The 20064-nt window shown below is 49.1% G+C and overlaps 1 long non-coding RNA gene across 1 annotated transcript; it reads left to right on the top strand.

Annotated features, from left to right (window-relative positions):
- Positions 1-1068: 1068 nt before the first annotated feature.
- LOC122174099 (uncharacterized) lies at positions 1069-17122 on the top strand. Its single transcript, XR_006175453.2, has 4 exons — positions 1069-1417; positions 12652-12796; positions 15441-15495; positions 16288-17122. It is a non-coding gene; the product is annotated as an uncharacterized LOC122174099 (long non-coding RNA).
- The last annotated feature ends 2942 nt before the right edge of the window (positions 17123-20064 follow it).

The raw sequence follows: 20064 nt of genomic DNA, 5'->3' as shown, positions 1-20064 counted from the left end.
AGTGTCACCTCTGGTTGCAGTGTAGACCTAAACCGAAGTGTTTTGATTTCAGGAAGCTGACAATGACGGTGCTACTCGCCACCGCAATAAAGGGAAGAGAATGTCATCTAAGGTAAGAGGAAGGGAAACCTCCCTCCCTGCCTTCTGTGCAGGGCGGGGAAGAGGAGCATCAGTCACATGTACTCTTGCTCTCCATGGCCTTGTCTCCCTTGTCCCAAATTGGAGCCCATTAGTCACTGCTGATGCAGCTGCACTAGTGTGAGGGTGAATGGAAAGCCCCGAGTCCATGGATTTTGTGGAGGAAAGCAGGTTAAGGTTAGAGGGATAGACCCCACAGCTCCATGGCTGTTACTCCAGTCTGTCGTCTGGAACAGAGCCTGTGCCCCAGAGGACACCCCTCTCTGCCAACCTATGCAGCACAAGCACAGAGAGTGCTGCAGTGCAGCAAGGGGCGGCCTGGGGGAAGCCCCTTCGGCACCAAGGTTTAGGCCACCTTCATTTCATTTAAAACCTATATTTCTCGTTGCAGGGCGAACGCCCGGAATAGAAACCGAGGCCAGTGCTGCCTGCCGGAGTCTGAACATAGCCTGAAACAATAGCCCTAAGCTAGGGGTTGTAAAGATGTGCTGGGGGTTTATGTCCCGCCTGCCCTTCCCATGCTGCTAAATAGGACGGGAGCTCTGGTATGGAAAAATCCAGCAGGGGGCGCCCAAATAACAAGGAGAATTGGTCCTAGCACCCATGTTTCAGTAGTATGAGGCTTCTCAGCGTGGGAGTCCATTACTCCTGATCCAGTGCAGCCGGTCCCCAGCTGAGCTGTTCTGCTCAGGGCTGGACGCTGAGCACTCTGCTTGGGCGCAGAGGGATGTTCCTCTCTTCGAACCCTGTCAGCTAAAGCAAAGGGCAGAGTGCTGTAAAACTGGGCCAGTGATGCAACTGGATTTCATTTCACGCCCTGCTAGGCTGGTTCAGAGGGCTCAGGTGTTTGGGTTGATGCCAGGGGCTGGAGCCACGTTTCCCAATGACCCTGAACGGCAGCAGCTAAATAGCTTTCCGGCGAGTCACATCCTAGGGGTTTGCCTGACGCATGCAAATGCTGCTCTGAATCCCCTTCATTCTCCCTACAGTCCATTTACCCTGGTTCACTGCACCTCGGCGAGGCTGATGAGGAAAAGCACCAGCCAACGCTGATCTCTCCACTCGTTCCACAGCTGCCCTTTGGACAGCTACCACGTACATGGACAGGAGTCTTGGAACCCAGCGTCAGGGTTGCTGCAGCCAGGAATGCTGGCACTGAGCTTGGTCTATGAGACTTGTGCCAGCACTGTCAGATCTCAGTCTGATCGACCCTGGGTACTTGGAATCAGCCCCGTACACCTGGTTCCCAGAGCTATGTCATGGACTCAGAGCGGACGAGGTGAGATGAGTTTCTCTCTGTACATAAATTGAACATTAAATGTAGCAAGAGGGAGGCTGTCTCTCTCCTCTGGCTTTGTGCCACGTAATGCCATTGACATGGGTGCGGAGGTTTTAGTAAAGTGATCAGCTCTGCCACGCTATCGGTAGCAGGAAGTACCCCTGGTGTTCCATCTCCTCCTTCATTCCTACGCGGTCAGCCCCATTCTTTCCCTCTGCTCCTGGGCTTCCTGCCAGCATCCAACTGTGCAATTCGTATCGGCACGGTCCTGTCCCGAGACATCATTCTAACCCCAGATACATTTACAGGGTGCTCGGCTGCCGCAGATGGCTCTGCATACTCCAAGGGTTCGTTTTACTGACATTCACAGCTGTGTCAGCTGGTGCTTTACCAGGACCTATGGATTAAGACCTATACATAAAGAGCTAGAGATTACCATCCCAAAGGCAATTCTATTTTCCAGGCACTGGCAAAGGATGCGCACACAAGTTAGCTGACCACCTTAAGATTTCGGACTCCAGTGCTCAAGCATCTGAATCTCTATCTTGTGCCCTCACTTGTGTCTGTCCCGTGTGACTTAGCACAGCAGTACATGACTGCAGCAAGGTGGAGAAGTAGGTCCAGCATCTCCCTAGGTGAAATCCACTGAGGCTCAGAGTCCGTACAAGGCTGCTGTGGTGCATAACCCTCCTTCTGGCCCTCAGCACCACAGTGAATTTCACCCTATGAGATGCAAACTAGCCTGGCTTCCCTTTAAGCTTCCATAGCTTAAACCTTGCCACAGCCTTGGCCCCTCGCCGGGAGGCAGAATTCTTACATTTAAAGCGGCAGAGCACAGCAAATAGAATCAAAGTTGCATGCACCGTGACCTGAGTTATCCACTTGAAAGGGCACCAGGTAACAGCCCCATGCAAAATGCACTGGTGAGGCATGAGCCATGAAGTTAGCAGCAGCAGTAATGAACACTGTGCTCAAGCAAAGCCTGGCTCCAGAATAAAGCATTTTGTTCCCAGAAGTTCCAGAAAGGAGGTGACTGCTACTTCCGTGCCACACATCTTTTTCTGGCAGCCTCCTGGGAGATTTACGAGAAGCCCCTTTGTCCGGCCAGCTGGCTGAAGGGAGGGCCAATGGGTTATATCAGGAAAGAAGCCAATTCTTCAGAAGGAAGAACCTGGTTTTGTGTTCCATGTCTTACTGAGTTTGTCATAAAAGAAGCAGGGTAAAACATAAAGGCCCAGATTCTCCTCTGCTGAGAACCACGCGGGGCAGATTTGGGAGCAACTGAGAGCCAGCTCCAGCTCTGATTTTTCAGGGAGTACTTGCACTCACTGCTGCTTAGAGCAGAACTGCCTACGGCACCTTTAAATTATGCAGGAGACAAAGCCCCCCTGGCCTTTGACATGCCCCCTACACTAGAGCTTGGTGGTGCAGTTTCTGTAGGCGCCAAGTATGTTAGTTTGATATGAGCGGAGACCAATGCCGTGGTGGGGAATTCTTAACAGCCCCGATTCAGCTGTTTTCTAGCCTCTTTCCACCGCCTGGATGGTTTGAAGAAGCTAGAGAGAGAGTGTGTGTGTGTGTGTGTGCGTGCACACATGTGTACACACAGATGTGCCTTAATCCTGTGAGAGAGGATAAACTTAAACTGGGAGCCCTGATCTTCCAAGTGCTCAGATCCTATTTAGACACCTCAATTGTCTTGAAAGACATCCCTTTTTATCACACACTTCATTCGGTGCAAACGCATCTGACGGAAACCCCCAGCAATCAGGAAGAACTTTGGGGATAGATTGTACCGACTGGACACAGCCCATTGTAAAGTCGTTGGCGAGCCATCCGCCTCTGAACAGAGCACCGGCTCAGCATGCCTCCATCAGGCCTAGGTGCACACAGCCTGGGTGTTTACTACTACGCTCTTCTCGGGTGTGCAGCTTGCTGTGCTCATGTGGTTGGTTTGTTTTGCTGCTTCTTCATTCCACCCACTGGCTCCAGGAACAAACAAAAAAACCGTGAACTCCTACTTGGGAAGGGGGGAGGTGGGCAGGGGCACAGCTCCGGGACCACCTGCTCGCTCTTTGTGAAACTTGATGGAGAAATGCCATCTTAGCCCTAGAGGCCAATTTCCAATTCCATTGGCCCATAGGTATAGCTAGGGGATGAAAAGCAGGGTTTTGTGACGGAATGAGCAGGCGCTGAGAGTTAAAGATGAGCCCTGGGGAAGCAGGCGCTGCTTTTTAACAAGCAGAGCTTATCCTTCTTGTTTGTCTGGGAGGCCCCGGAGAGAAAGGAGAGGGGAGCCCGGTTTCCTCCCATTGTTAACATTCATTGGTGGTTTGGTTTCAGAGGAAAACACCATGAAACGTCCTGTGATACCTTAGTCCTCACCTGGGGGATGGATTCCAGATGTTGGTGGAGAGAGGGCTGGTTCTCCTGAGAAAAGTGGGAAAGACTGGGCTATCTGTCAAGCTCCTTATAGCAAAGCATGCTGGGAAGGGGAGGAGTCTGGAGCCTTTATAAGACAGGCGCTTTTGGCTCTTGCATGATATTTGGAGAAAGAGAACCAGAGAAAGGGGCGCTGAAAAGGATGTTAGCAGAGTACTTCGGTGGAACTCTACAGGTGAGGGATTTGCTGCTTGAGCAGGCTGTTCTATATGGGGAGGGATCTATAATGGCGGGAGGGATAGCTCAGGGGTTTGAGCATTGGCCTGCCAAACCCAGCGTTGTGAGTTCAACCCTTGAGGGGGGCATTTAGGGAATTGGGGTAAAAATCTGTCTGGGGATTGGTCCTGCTTTGAGCAGGGGGTTGGACTAGATGACCTCCTGAGGTCCCTTCCAACCCTGATATTCTATATACTGGAGAAGATTTTGGCGACTGCTCTTCTGTGGAGTGCACTGTCTGTTGGAAGACTAGCGCTGTAGTTTCTAAGACCCAGCTGTTCTGCTGGGTGAAGGACAGCCTGACTCGGCTGTGGGCAGTGAGAGGTTTGTATTGACATATGCTGTAACCTTTATTATGGGGAAAGTGCTGGTGACTCCTAATACTGTCTCAGGTTCGACGTGTCTTGCTCATCATTGTTTTGTTTATAATTAGGCCTCTGAGACAATCGTGATTTCATGGACTGGGCAGAAATCACTAAATTAGCCCAATACTGTGATTTCTCTCCCCCCCCCCCCAACAGCAGGGAGGCAGAAAGGTGCACTAGACTCGTGCTTGGTGTGGCTCACAACGCCCCTCCTCCACCGCTACTCTGACACTACGCTGCTGCGCGCGACAATCCGCACTTAGCACGAGACTGATGCATGCAAATGCCGGCTTCTGCCTCTCTGCGGTTGGGAAAATTGCTTCATTCTGGCCGGGGCGGGGGAAGAGACTCAGTGGCCGGTTTTCTGCAAAGGACGGTGGCAGTGACCTTTTGCCAACTGCTTTCCGTGCCTTTCCCATGAAATTTTCTACGTTACCTGTGATGCTGCTGGGATTTAAAAAAAAAAATCTGATTTTTCTCAGGGCTCTATTTATAATGCAAAATTCATATCTGTGCAATGCAAAGGTCCTGAAACCCGACCTTTCCACCCCCGCCCTCACTGTCGGCCTGTTGGCTGACAAACGCACCGACCCAGTGCAATAGGGGAGTTTGCCCATAAGCTGTTCCACGGCCTCTGCCAACAGCTTTATAGTGGTTCGTGATCATTCAATAAGATGTTGAGTTTGTGGTTGGGGACCATTGAAAGGCAGGGAAGTGTGGTGGCCTTCCCATCCCACATGCAGCCCCAGAGAAACAGGGATCGGATGTAGGTGGGGAGGGTGGGATTTGAACGTATCAGCCTTGGGTTCAGGTTCCCGCTCAGTCTGGATCGTCCTCTGGCTCATCAGGAAGGGCGGGCTGAGCTGGGTCCTCCGGGTGGAGGTGCAGGATAATGTGCTCCTCATCCTCTGGGGCCACCGCCTCCAGGGTCACTGCTGCCTCCATGCCCTGTCCTTCCTCGGCATCCCATTGGACAATGAGCTTGGTGGGGCTGAGGAGGGGTGTGTGCATCACCTCAGGCTCGGTACTGGGAGCTTTGGAGAGCACCCGGGCCAGCTCTTTCAAGAATGGGCATGTTGGGGGACCCCTCCCAGAGCCGGAGTCTTTCGCCTTCTGGGCATGCCTGTCTGCACCATCCTCTCTGAAATGTCCTGATCCCGGGGGCTGCGGGAGAAGGGTGAAGTCTGACCACCCATTTATCAGGACCCGGGGGTGTTTGGCTGACCGGGCGGCAGCTCTTGGGTGTAGCATGTTCTACGTTCACGTGTACTGGGGAAAAGAGGCCAGCAGAAAATGGTTGTGAAATGGTCAGTGCCGCTCGCTACAATGGGTGAGAATCAGGGGGGACAGGGACCTTTACAGATGTGGGTAAAGGTCAGGCAGGAAAGCGTTCAGAGCATTGTGGGAACAGAGCTGGAGGACTATTGGACACGAAACACGCCCCCTTACCCCTATCCACACGACAAACTGACATGGGTATGTGGCCGGGCCACAGCATAAGGAGTGTTTATACCCACACCCTCAGACGTGCTAGTGTTCTTATCTCGTTCACACTTGAAACCCGTGTTTCAGGGGTTTAGATGTAGACAGTAGGGGGCTCTGGCACAATCCCGATATTGGACTAGTGTCCTGTCACCAGTCTAGACATAGCCTAAGTGCAAATGAAGTGTCTGTGTCTTGTAAATAAACTATTTTGTATTTCCTTATTTGGGGGAGAAGGAAGCTTACATTTTTTTCTCCAAGCAGTCTTCTGCTTTTCCATTACTAATTTGCTTTAACATAGATGTAGTATTATCTCGAAGCAGTTTTGCATCCATTTCCCCCCGTATCGTTAGTATTTCAGTAATAATTGTTGAGTTTTTACATCATGCCATTTAATTTTGTGTAGGATGTTAATGTATTGCCAATAACACAACTGGCTAAAGCCATATCCAAAGTAACATGTAAATCCAATTATCTCTCCACTAATTTATAATGTGGGATTATACCACTAGGACAATCTCTTTCGATAACAGAACATTAAACAGATTGCATAAAATGCCTTTGGTTTATGATTTAGCTGGCTTCTGGAAGGAATTCATTTTCCTTTTGCTACTTTCAATCAGATAACTGAAATAAATATTGTGGTTCATCTGAAATGCCGGTTAGCTCTGGGATACATTAAAATGACACAACTTGAAATCTCACCTCCACTGAGGATGAGGGACTAAATGAATGTTGAAAAGGTTCTATCAATTCAGGCTGCTGTCTGCTTGCAGATATCGAAGCACGGGGAAGAAAGATTTACCCAACTTAGAAAATTTAATCATGGCCATAATTAAGTCTTGATTACAATAAATCGTCTTCACTTTGTGAAATCTTAGCTTCATTAATATCGGAGTGTTTCAGGGGCAGGGATAGAAATGTGAAATGAGAGTCCGGCTGGGTGGTTCCGCTAGCTGCTGTTGAATTTTTTGACATGAAATGCGTCCGTGTTTGCTCAGTTCCCTGTACTCGAATGGAGGGAATAACTTGCAATGAATAATGTATTCACTAACTTCAGCTTTTTTGTCTGCTCACAAAATATCAGGCAGTCGGTTGCTTCCTACTGTTGATTTGTTGTTTGGATGTCTTTGAACTTGGTTATGAATGTAAAAGTTGAGCTGTTAAGTACTCAGGGCTGCTCACATGGTATCTTGCGTATACTTTGGTTGCATGTGTGTACAAAATACTTACCGCAGGTGGACTCACATATGCAAACTGAAACCTTGATTTCCACAAACAGCTGCCCATGTTCCTGGAACACGAAAACTCCAAATTGGATTTCCGCACATTTTTCTAATGAATCTCAGTCCAGACAAACACAAAATGATCAAGACTTTACGCATCAGCTTTTTTAGTTTCCTGGCTTACTGGTGGTGCATCATATTAGGTGTTGCCACCACATAGCACGAGCCTTGTAATAATACTGTTGCAGTAAAGGGGTCATAATAGAGTTAACTGGAGCATTGTGGGATGTATCCATGCTCCCCTGCCCCCTTACAACCTGTGTTATTAGTGGGAATTCCCCCCACCACATGCACTCTGTTTTGATGCAGTTAAATAAAGCAGCAAGTTCCCAGCCTGCAGGCCTCTGGAAGTAGATTTATTTTTTGTTGCACTGAGCGCTCCCTTTACCAAAGGTGTGTCTATGCCCTAGCTTCTTCAATCATGTTACTACAGTAAAAGCTGTGTTCTCCTGCCCTGTACCAACTGGAAAGTTCTATAAACCAGCATTTCTAATCTTCATAGAAAGTCTGGTATATAGTCAGGTTGGCGTGGAGCTGGCAGGCTCCCTACTTGGCTCCGCGTGGCTCTCCAGAAGTGGCGACCTGTCGCTGATGCTCCTAGGTGGGGGCGTGGCTAGGTGGCCTCCACCCGCAGGTGCCGCCCTTGCAGCTCCCATTGGCCGCAGTTCCCAGCCAATGGGAGTTGCGGAGCCAGCGCTCAGGACAGGGCGGGATGGGGGCAGCGTGCAAAGCCACGCCTCCACCTAGGAGCAGCAGGGACAGGTCGCCACTTCTGGGGAGCCACCCAAGATGAGCGCCCCCTGGATACAGCACCCTGAAACCCCTCCCACACCCCACACCCCTGCCCCAAGCCCCCTCCCACACCCGAACTCCCTCCCAGAGCCTGTGCCCTGAACCCCCTCCTGTGCCCCAACCCCCAACTCCCAGCCCCACACCCAAACTCCTTCCCTCTTAGTTAACTGGAATTTTTCACTTACCGGCACCCGCCATTCTCCCAACATCCTGGATAAAAAAGCTTTTACTGTATATGGGCATCATCTTCCAGTTTTTAAAGTACATTTCTAGTGCTCATGGGTTCAGAGAACCTTGAAAATACAAACCCTGGAGACTCAAACCCAGGAAGGCCAATAAGATCCCAACATTGACTATTTCTTAATTTTAAAAAAAAATTGTCCTGATGTTTTGGGGCCTGGCAGATGTTTGAATGGCTGGGATCGGTAATACGGTACTGCTGCAATTGTGGACTTCAAGTTTGTGGTTAAAAGGAGCCCTGGAGAGGGCTGTGGCTGGGGAACAGCTGACTGGGGAAGCAGCCACAGCTGAGGCCACACCCCAATCAGCTGACTGGGAATGCCCCACAGCTGGCCCTATAAAAGGGCTGTGAGCCAGGCGCTCAAGAGGACTCTTTCTCTAGCCTTTTGAGAGAGCAGGACCTGGCTGCCTGGGAGCTGAGCAGGGTACCTGAGGTGGAGCAGGGCCGGGGAAGGGCAGAGGGTGCTGGGGAGCTCCAGCCTAGCAAAGCCTCAGGCTGCAGGCTGAGTTAAGGGCCCCAAAAGTACTGGGGCTGCAGAGGGGCAGCCTAGATATAGGCAGAAGCAGCTGGTCCAACCCCCCTTGCCGATGATGAGTGGTTTACAGACTGCCCTCTGCCCCAGGGAGCAGGAGCTAAGTGGAGACTGGCAGTAGCCACTGAGGCAAGGTGGGGATGGGGTTCCTCAGGGTGGGGAGACCCAAATTGCGCGTTCCTGCTGGGGGCAGGACCTGACATAGAGGGGCACCAGGGTCGGGGAGGGACACGGGGGCCAGCAGCAGGCAAGGCATCAGCCGGCAGAGGGCGTGCCGGAGCTGGAAAAGAGTTAATTCCCTGGACAACCAGCAGGAGGCACTACACCGGTGAGTCTCACCCTGCCACACATACCATGGTAGAATCCAGACTAATGAGTGACAGTCACCCCAACTTGTAACTTGGGGTGCCCTTTACAATGCCTTGCTGCTAGCACCTCCAGCCTGGACCACTCACAAACAGCCTCCAGCATGTGTCACTCCCAGCTAGGTCTGAGTGTGCCGCAGCCAGTCAGACACACCTTGGCTCTTATCAACCTTCAAGCTTACCCTGGGGTGACCCCACCACACTCCCAGTCTCTGATTTCCCCCCAGAACTCGAACATACTGGATCAGATGAAACAAGTGTATTAACTACAAATAGATAGATTTTAAGGGAGGGCAAGTAATGAGGCATAAAAGTCAGAAATGGTTACAAGAAAAATAAAGATAAAACGCTTACTGGTATCTACTTAAACTATCTTAGTTGCAAAGCAAACTTTGTCACCATATGTTCTAGCCGATTACTGACCAAACTCAGGTCAGGACCCCTCCCCCAGAATCCAATCACTGCTTCCCTTTGTCTCTTCAGGTGCAGAGAAGGGGAGGGAGGGCTTGCGGGGGTTTGTTCCTCCTTTTTATAATTTCAGTCCCAGTCTTGAAAAACACTTCCAGCTGAGAACCAGGAACCAGAGTCTATGTGGAAGGATATTCCCTGCTCATTGCTGGGTTTTTTCACCTGGGTGAGCGGCCTTTGTTTTCCCTTCCTGGTTGATGACTCTGTTTACTGCTTAAATGCAAATTAAGCAGCACACACATTCCTTGGTTTAGGACAGTCCTGTTTGTCAACTTCTGTTTGGGCAGGGTTGTGAGATTCGGAACACATGTTAATAACATCATACAGGGGAATCTTATAAATTCACATACAATGTTGACCAGCAAATTAGAAGATTTCAAACGATGCCTTACAAGGTGTACCTTATACAAACGTTATTGCAATAGAGTGTAGGGTGTGAACACGCGTATATTCTGTCACAAAGTTACATTAACGGCACTTATTGCTTGTGGGATAGGCAGAAATTTTGCAACAAAGAAATTAACTGTTTGATTATCTTAATGAGTAGAGAGGGGAGACTAAAGCAGCAAGTACTTCAAGAATACCGTGAATTTCTAAATCAATTCAATTCAGTCATGTGCATGCACCTGTTTCATTCACTGTCTGCCAATTCTGTGTAATTGCATTTTACTAATATAAATGCTCTTGGGATGTTCGAGTTTGCAGGCTTGATACTTGCAGAAAATGAATTTGAATCACTTTGTCACTTGGCACTGGAAATCTAATTGCAATGGCTAAATTAATCCAGTCAGGGAACAGAACCAGTACCACATGATGCATGTGACTAGTTGCAATCAAACAGCTTGAATTTCAAATAAGTGTTTGAATACACTTGAGAAAATAATGATCTGTCCATGGACATTCCATAAGAGGAGGCAAAATTCAAAAAAGTTCGCTTTGAATTATTCACTCAAATCTGCCCAGTGCAAGGATACCTGAGTGATTTGTTGGCAGTCAGGAGTTCACTGATAACACTTAACAATTCTATTGCACCTTCCAGCCAAGGATCTCAAAGCATTTTGCAAATGTTAATGGACTAACCTTCGCAGCCCCCTGTGAAGTAGGTAAGAATTTGCAGTCCCCTCTTCACAGATGGGGGTAACTGCCACAGATTTTCTGAGCAAGGACCAGAAGCCACAGCTAAGGGGGGTTTTATATGCTCCATGCACCCAAGAGGGAAGGAAAGGGTGGTGCAGGGCCTAGGAAGCACTCACTACAAAGACTTTCCTTCAGAGAAGTCGACTGGCTGGGAGCAGAGGCTCTGATCCGAGCTCCCCAATGGGCTGTAGCTGTTCAGAACCCTTCCCCCACGTACCCCGGCAAAGGTGCAGTTCTCACATAACTAGTCACTGCAGACTGGAGGTACACCTCTACCCCGATATAACGCTGTCCTCGGGAGCCCAAAAATCTTACCGCGTCATAAGTGAAACCGCGTTATATCGAACTTGCTTTGATCCACCCGAGTGTGCAGCCCTGCCCCCCTGGGAGCACTGCTTTACCGCGTTATATCCGAATTCGTGTTATATCGGGTCGCATTATATCGGGGTAGAGGTGTACTAGAAAATGGAAGGCTGTCTCACGCTTGCTCCCACATCCACGGTATCCGAGCACCTCCCAGCTCTGAATGCACTAAGCTGCATAACACACCCTGTCAAGTCTGTGGCAGAGGGAGGGACTTGAACTCTGGGAGCCTGAAGCCCAAGCTAGAGGTCTAACTGCTCTCCCTCACCTATTTTTTTTCTGTAAAGGGAAAGTGGTCAGACCTCTGCTGTGAAACTGAGAGTCTGGAAGTTGGGACAAGGGGCTCTTCCTGTTAGTAATAAATACACCAAACTGGAGGGGCCGAGCCTGGGCTTGTGTGGTAACATTACCGAGGTAGGATTGGTGTCCGAGTACCCCAGGACGAATTGGAAAGGTTATTGACCAGAGGGTGCTCTGAGCTAGTTATCAGCAAATCTGTAAGACGGGTTCCTCGTGGGACATATCACCTAAGCAACGGTTTGATGCCAAAGCACAAACCCGGAACAATTTCATAAAGCTAATCGCCCTGAGTCTTTCAATGAGTCACAATTAAGCAAACGCACTTCTGTGCTACCTTTTGTCAACAGAGCAGATAGGGATGTTGAAGCAATCTCTGTGGAGGGAAGACAGTTCTCAGAGCACGGGAAAATGACTCTTGCAGATGGACCCACTAATGGGGGCCGGGAGGGGAAGAGCCAGACAGGTGTGAGACTAGCTGGTAGGTGTTTTCCCAAGTTCGGACCTGAAGGGTCCAGCTTCAAGCACCAGCTTTAAGCTGGCCTCCAGTTCTGCACATTTTGGCATACACAACTGAGTGAGCATGCAGTCATTCAGCACAAATCATGCCAGTGGGCGTGCACACCGGCTGGCTGGGGCTCAGAAGGCTCCTGACATCCATTCAATGGAAGTGAAGAGCCTAAATGCCTTTGAGGATCTGGGCCTGGGTGCCCAGCTGCCTGGCTTTCAGGTGTGGTGGCTGTCAGGGACCTCCAGAGAGAAAAGCACGAGTTACTGCTGCTTGAGTGTGAGAGCCGGGCTCTAGCTGGGAGCTGTAAGAGACCCCCCTCCTTTGTTGATTGGCACAGCACATGGGCAGAGGGTCACTTGCAGAGCAAGTGCGATCCCATGTTTGCATGCTCAGCCTTCAGTGTGTTTATGGCTTGCCAGGGTGGGGTGGGAAGCTGCTTCTGCGGGAGCTGTTACAGGGTGCGGGGAACCTACAGCACCCTTTGACTTCACTGGGCATTGTGGGTACTCGGGAGCTCTGAGGCTAAAGCCGTGAGTGGGAAAGACATAGCAGCAGGTCTTGGACAGCTGTGACCCAGGATCTCTTTACTTCTTGCTTTGCTCAAATGCCCGAAAGCTTGTCCTCTGGGGCTGTCAAATGGCTGACTGCTTGGATGGCTCGCTACGCTTCACTTAGCCATCATGCTTAGAGATGTACCCAGTGTGAATGCCTGCATTGATCAGACTTCTGTGCTGTAGGTCACGCCAGCTGGGGCTACTTCTGACACTCAGACCTGTTGACAGTTTCCAAATGTCCCCCACTAGCAAGAGAACCTACCACGCTGCCGGCTAGCTGCTTCACACTTGGTAGAGGAGACAACGGCGGGGGTTGCAAATGAAACTGGTAAAGTATCTTTTTGTTTGGAAAAATATGTAGCTAGCCTGTGCGATAAGCTGTGTTCCCCATACTCCCCCTGAAGGTGAGTAGGAATAGGACAGTAGCAATAGGGCAATGAAGGAGTTAATGGAGGCCAGAGGGACCAATTAACCTATTAGGTTGCAAGCTGAGGGAGTTAAGGCTGAGAGGAAGGCCTTAATTAGGAGATGCTCACCTGTGCAGGAAAAGGTGGGGCTTCTGTAAAGCCAGGGAGCTGATAGCAGATAGGAGCTGCAGGGCAGTAGTCTGCAGTCACTCCCGGAGGAGGTGTGTTTGGGGCTATAGAAACTAGTCCAGTTATTCCCTGGGAGGAGGAAGTTTGAGTTGGCAAACCCAAAGGGGGGAGACAGAAGGTATAGGAAAGGCTCAGGGAAAAGGCAGCAAGATTCACAATGGTGCAGACCTTGGTTGTGGATTACAGGGTCCCTGAGCTGGAACCTGAGTAGAGGACAGGCCCAGGGTCCCTTATCAGCCTAGAGGCAGTGAATGGGAAGACTGCCTAAGACTGCTGGTGAGGAAAGACTTGGATATCCCCCAGAGAGTGAGAGACCGGCAGCAGGGCATGCAGTGAGTATGAACCTGGAAAGAGCTAATCCCCAGAGCGGCCAGGAGGAGGTTCTAGCTATGGTATGTGGACCTCATGACAGTCTGAGGAAGTTGTCTTTTGTACCACTTGCAAACAGGCTGAAATTCATGACCATCATGCTACTCACAATGCTCACAAACACAGCAAGGAATGCACATTACTTATAAATCAGACTGCTGCAGTAGCAATAGGGCATTGACAGAGAAACTCTTATAATGGGCCAATACCTTAATTTAGCAACAGGAAGGCCGTCCAGAGTGTACCAATGATAGAAGGCTTTCAACAGAGGGAAGAGTGAGGGTTGACTGGGTGTCACCTTGAAGACACTGGTTGGCTACTGTTGATTTGCCTGGCATAGGGAAGATGTGTGTGGGAGAGGCTGTGGGTTTTAGTCTAAATTTCCTGGCTCTTGTGGGCATTGATTTGCTTATTTGCTGTTAACAGCCTTAACTACGTAAACTGAAACATACAGAAAACAACATACCTGCAGAGTGCACATGTCCTGCATATTGGACTACAGAACTTTGTGAAACTTAATGAATATAGTCTTTAAAAAATCTGTCCCTTGCTTCATACTTGCCAATTCTTTAGATTTCTAGGTTAAAGTTTGACTCTCAGTAACAAAACTAAAATGTGTCCCCGTGACTCCGTATCAGAGCTGATAACTGCTGAGCGTGCAGAAACAGCAAACATAAATATTTAAGTTTCAAAGGCAGCTAGGTTCAAAGAAATGAGAACTAAAAGCTGTGGGATTCTCATGCACCCTCTGATGTTTCATAAGGGTTGTACGGTGTTATCAAGGTTTTGTTTGAGGTTATAAAATGTTTCCTACACTCCAGGTTCAAAGTCCACTTCCAGGAACACCAGTGGAAATTGTGAGCGTCTGAGTGCCTTCTCTGTACCAACCAAAACCTTTTCACACACAACAAGCCAGGCCCTACCTATAAATACTTGTTTAAGGGGCTAAACTAAATCCCAGTGAAGTCAACAGAAAGGCCATAAAAGAACAAGGCAGTAACTTTGTTGGGTGCGTCTCTAAGGCTGATGAAATATAGAATTGCTTTAGGCTGGAGCTCTTACAGGGGCATACAGTCCTACCCTCAATTTGATAGCTATGGGAGAATACGCTCTCCTCTGGTGGCACATGACTGTTTGAGTTTGCTTCCTGTTCCTGGCATTTCTGTTCTTTCACTGTTCTTGCCCACATGAAGCTCCAAGCCTTCAGCTGCGTTGCTCTTTGCCAATCTTTAAAACAAAGGGCTCACCCTTGGTGGGCCGGAGCTCGCCCTCTGCTCTTGTTGACAATGAGGGCACGTGTCACATCGCAGGACTGAATCTGAGGAGAGAGCTTGAGAACAATCAGGGAGAAGCTAGAAGAACAAGCAGAATCCATCCAGTTCTCTTCCATCCCATACTCCATCGTAGGGACATGTAGGGCAACAATGTTCAAGCGTGTTTGCAGGGAGTGACTGTGGGCTGGTCAGGGCAGACTTTTAGCCCGTTTCTTAAAGGAAATATGAGCCTGATCCAAAGCCTATTGAAGTCAATGAGAGTCTTTCCAGTGGGCTTTGAATCAGGCTCCATAACCTTTGTGGCTGACTTTGGTTTAACCAGTAGAGTCATAGAATTACTGTTTCTGGATTCTGCCCAAGCACAATAGTGCCACTCTTCAGAGGTTCTAAGGAGGAAATCTACCATGGAGGAACAATGAAGAGGCAGAAGGTTATCGACAAAACCAACAGTATCTTCCTAGGAAGCTATGCAGGGAGAATGATAGTTCTAAATGCCCGAGATGATGCAATTGGGCATGTTCTCAGAAGTGTAAACACGCAGTACTGCCTCATGATTTACCCTTTTAGATGACCGTGTATGTTGTAATTATCTAAACATCTCTCCTAAAGGGAAATTATTGTTCTCTCAATTTTCTAGGAAAGGAGTAGTTTTGTTGCAGGGAATGAAACTGGCCTGCAAATTGTCATCTAACTGAGGGCTATTAAGTTCCTTAATTTTCTCTTTTCATTGCAGAAATGAAATTGGATACAAAAAGCTCCTCCGAGATCTTGGCATCTGGAACTTGCTGGTAGGGGATCTAATGAACAACACTTAAATTGCCTTAAAGTATCTCTTTTCCCCCTTAAGTTTCAGGAGATTTAAGGTTATCCTGAAAGACAGACTCAGTTCTGTTTCCAAAGACATTTTTGTTTGTGTCCATAAGGTTTTCTATCAGTTGTGTGAGTTCAGGCTCTCTTTGAAAGTCTCCTAGACCTTCCCAAATCTGATTAAGTTGGAAATACTGTCCAGATAGTACAGAAATGCTGTGAGTTTTCTCTCTCTGGCCCTGGCAGAGAGAGAGAGAACCAAAACGTTAAGGCTGTATTTCAAGTGCTCCATATTGGCGTAGCTCTGTTTCCTTGAAGTCAATGTAACTCCCATTGGCTTAAGTGGGAGCAGAGTTGGATCAACAATGGAGTACCTTTGAAAAAAATCAAATGGTTTAACTTTTTGATCCTTCCACATCTCCCTCCATGCCCTAAAAAGTCTGGTTTTGGTTCTGTTTGCGACATCTGATGGATACAACTATACACTTGCCTTATGATTAGTTCATAGCATTAAATAGCTAATAGTAGAGTCTTCTCCCAAAGATACTTGTATACAGTGAAGATACTTGTAGGCGAACTTTTGAATTGAGGTACATAATCCAGGTAGGCCATAATGCAAATCCTCTTCAGAAACATATGTGCTGTTGAAAGTCATGTGATATGTTCTATGTAATTGCTTTGGGTTTTTACTTTTTTTCAACTGATTTTATAAAGAAACCGTGAAAAATAAAACAAGGTGAATGACTTCCAGCTTGTGTATGTTTCCAAAACAGCATGCTACATGGGATCTCCAATCTTACAACTCATCAAAGCTGCAGGAGCAGACAAGACAAAACCACACACTGCTACAAAGACATAACTCGTTAAGGTGGGGGCGACAGTAATAAATGTGTTTGTTTTTAATACAGTTGAAAAACAGCCTTGGGTCTGGATGTTGAACACTCTGAGGTGTTTTGGATTGGGGGATTTGATCTGGCCTCTACCAAAGCTATGGCCACACTCAAACTTCAATCTGGATCTAAATTCAAATTATAACAACCTTCCTAAATTCAGGTATGTTTAAATCTTGAGTCTAGTTTAGGGCAGTCTCTAGTTCATAGGCAGTGTGCTAGGGGCTGTCAGACCTACTTAACTTTGAAAGGCAGAGCTCGTAAGAGTGATGGGTGAACTGGCTGGACTTCTGCAACAGATCTGAGCAGAACCCTTCAGATCTTCCTTTCTACTTCTTCAATGGATAAGCCTCTGGTCTGTGACTTGGGAGAATGAGGTTGGCTTCCCAGCCCTGCCACAGACTTCCTTTTCCCTCCCCCCGGTGTCCCCTGTTTCTTTCCATTCTTCTACTTGTAGACAAGATTCCTCCTCCCTGCCTCCAGATTTCTGAGAGTCTCTTTTCCCAGCTCTCCCTGTACCCATCCCTTATCTCTCCCATGGTTCCTGCCCTGGCTTCATCAGAGTCCCCCATGCCTGGGGCCCACTCTTCCCCCCCCCCATCCTCTCTCCACAAGCTACCTCCTCCTGTATCCTCTCCCAGTTCTCTTGTGCCGGCCCCCATCTCCCTTCCCCACCACAGGTCCCTTCTGTCTTGTACTCCTAGTTCATCCCATCCCCACCAAAGATCAACACCCCCCCAAGTTCTACTGGTGCCCCCCAAAAGTTCCTTTCCTTCTAGGAGTCCTTTCTTCCCACCCACCCTGCAGCTACCTGTCTCCTAAAGGGTGGAGAAGCTGCTGGTGGTGGCTGACTGCTTCTTGACTGGCCCAGCTCCCTCCTGTGGGGACAGATGCCAGGCTACCTCTGCCTCACTAGCTCTTGGCTCCTTTGGAAGTGCAGGGAAAGAGGTGGGCTAGCTGAAGAGAAGCTCTCTGCTGACCGTCTGCCTAACCAGGAGTGGGGTGGAACGGCCCTTGCTGGCAGGATGCTGCAGTGAGATTCCTGCTGAGGCCAGGAAGTGAACCGCTATTAGCCAGCTAGCCAGAGGGAGGAGAGCCTAAGGCTCAAAGCAGCCACCTCAACTGCACTCCCCATCCCACCCTTTTTAAGCAAGCCGAAAGCTGGGGAAATATTAGGGTGGGGAGAGGGGTAATTTCACCCATCCCCCTGCTTACGATAATACCTCTGGACCCAAGAGTCAATCTGGGGTTGGATATCTCAACTGAACCCAAACTTGCCTCTCCTTAAACTCGCCTGCTACTAATACCTTGAGCAAAACCAGTTTTGCTAAACTTCAAGAACTACTGGAGTGTCTAAAGTATCGACCGAGACACGGGGGAAATATTTACCGAGCTCATTACAGACTTAATGAGCCAAACTTCAGGTAGATGAAATGCACAGTGTCCAAGTTTACTAGGCAAGCCAGAAAGAGGCAGAGGAAGTTTTTATTTCAGTAAGTAATTATTTCTGAGCACCCATCGGCACCTCTCCTATCTCCGCGTGGGGAATGTCTCGCTGTAGCTGTGATAAGACTGGAATCTTCAAAACACTCAATCAATTCCTTCGTTGAAATGACTATTTATTTTATGATGGAGCTTGGCATTTCTATGGCATTCTATGTGTTCAGCCCCCTGGATGAACAGTCTGTGTTCAACCTGTCTAAGATGGGTAAATGTTGCTATTTCTCACCTGGAGAAACTGAGATGATGTGACTCTGAGATGGGGGATGTAACTTGCCATGGTCTCACAGTGAGTCATTGTTAACCGATCCCGAGTGCATGCTAACTCCTCATCCTGAGCGTGGTACTCCAGAGGGCACGGTCTGAACTCTCATTTTCCTCTGTGTTGCATTTTGCTGGTTCTCTTATGGCCTCTGGGGGCTACCCTGGAGATGGCGCATTGACTGACTTTGGAGAAGATTAAAGAGCTGGTCTCCAAAGCAAGCTTCTGAAGAGTTTCCTCTAGAGCCCAGGCAATGTACTGTATCTCTGCGGCACAGCAAAGCCAGTCTCCAGTTGGACAGACTGCAGCAAGGCCTGGTTCTAGACATGCCCGGGTTTGCAGTAGTTCAGGGTAAAAAGACTGGATTACGGTGTGACGTCCCCTTGGGAGGAGGAAGCTTGCAACAGCCTGTCTGCAGTGTCACGGGTACTGGAGCTAGTGGATACTGACCTCTGTGACATGAGGGGAGTACTAATCTTTTTATATCCCTGATCCACACTGAGTAGCAAGAGCTGGGGGGGGTTCAAACTCTTAACAGCACTGCTGTGTGCCACTCCTGTATGGCATACTGTAACAATAATGCCTAGCTCTGTCATAGCACTTTTCATCAGTAGATTTCAAAGTGCTACCCAAACTAGGGATTGTGAATCTTCACCACCCCCCTGTGAGGCTGGGCAGCTCTATTATCGCCATTGTACAGATGGGGAACTGAAGCACGGAGATGCAAAGTGACTCACCGAAGGTCCCACGGTCTGCGGTGGAGCAGGGACTCATACCCAGATCTCCCAAGTGTAGCTTCATTATTAACTGGGGTTGCAAATGCACTTGTTGCTAATAACAGGTTTGTTCTTTGGTGGCTGCATAGAGATTAATGAAGACACGCAGAGACTGAGTTTTATTAATACCACCATCAATATAAGCAAAATTACAGAACTAGAAAAACAATATGAGAATAACAGCAGAGACGGTATCCCTTATACTCACGAATCTGGGGGGCTGTGGGTTCCCTTTCAAGCGAGATTAAGTATGAAGGTTGATTCCCTTTTATCCCCACCTATTTCTGAGAACATATTTAATGAAGTCGTGGCCTCTTGTCCATATTTGTCATTCCTGCTACCCATTTTGGGGGTTGACAATTGTCGTGAGCATTTGCTCAGCTGGGAAGGTACTCTGAGCAATGTGGTTAAGGAAGTCTTTGCTGATTGGTTAACTGCCTTGAGGTGTTAGTGGTGGTGTTGGCGGCCAGGGCCGGTTCCAGGCACCAGACGAGAAAGCACGTGCCTGGGGCGGCACATTGTAAGGGGCGGCATTCTGGCCAATTTTGGGGGCAGCCAGCCCAGCCCTGCAGGGGCACGAACTAGCAATCCCCGCCGCTCACCGTGCCGCTGGGCTCCCTGGGACGCGCCACTCCCCACCGCCTGCATCGACCTCCGCCTCCCGCACCGCTCTGAGCCCAGCCCGGCCGAGCTGCGTTTAAAGGAGTGGCTGAGCCAGCACCTCCTGCAGCCCCCAGGGGCTCTACCTGCCTGGCCGGGAGAGGCATCCCAAGGCCGGAGGGCTGCCCAAGGGCTGCCCTTCACCCCCCTGCAAGCCACCTTGACCGCCCTCGACGCGCTCCCTGTGGCTGCCGTTTTTTTGTTTTGTTTTTTGTTTTGCTTTGGCAGTCCGGCCGGATTTTTTTTTTGCCTGGGGCAGCAAAAAAGCTAGAGTCGGCCCTGTTGGCGGCAGATGGAGTCCCCCTAGAGTGTTTCTGGCCCTTTCTTTGCAAGTTCCCAGAGGCTGCTTCTGAGGGCTCTGATACGTAAGGCTCTGTCTCATCACCTCACCTGCTCAAGGTGTGTGTGAGGCAGCTAGACGGATTATCCAGGAAGCACAAGATCAGTGGTCCGGAGGGCTGA

Source organism: Chrysemys picta, chromosome 11, assembly GCF_011386835.1.
Source record: "Chrysemys picta bellii isolate R12L10 chromosome 11, ASM1138683v2, whole genome shotgun sequence".
In the NCBI taxonomy this organism is placed as follows: Eukaryota; Metazoa; Chordata; order Testudines; family Emydidae; genus Chrysemys; species Chrysemys picta.
Note: the sequence above shows the minus strand (reverse complement) of the source record. Positions and strands in the feature narration are given on the sequence as shown.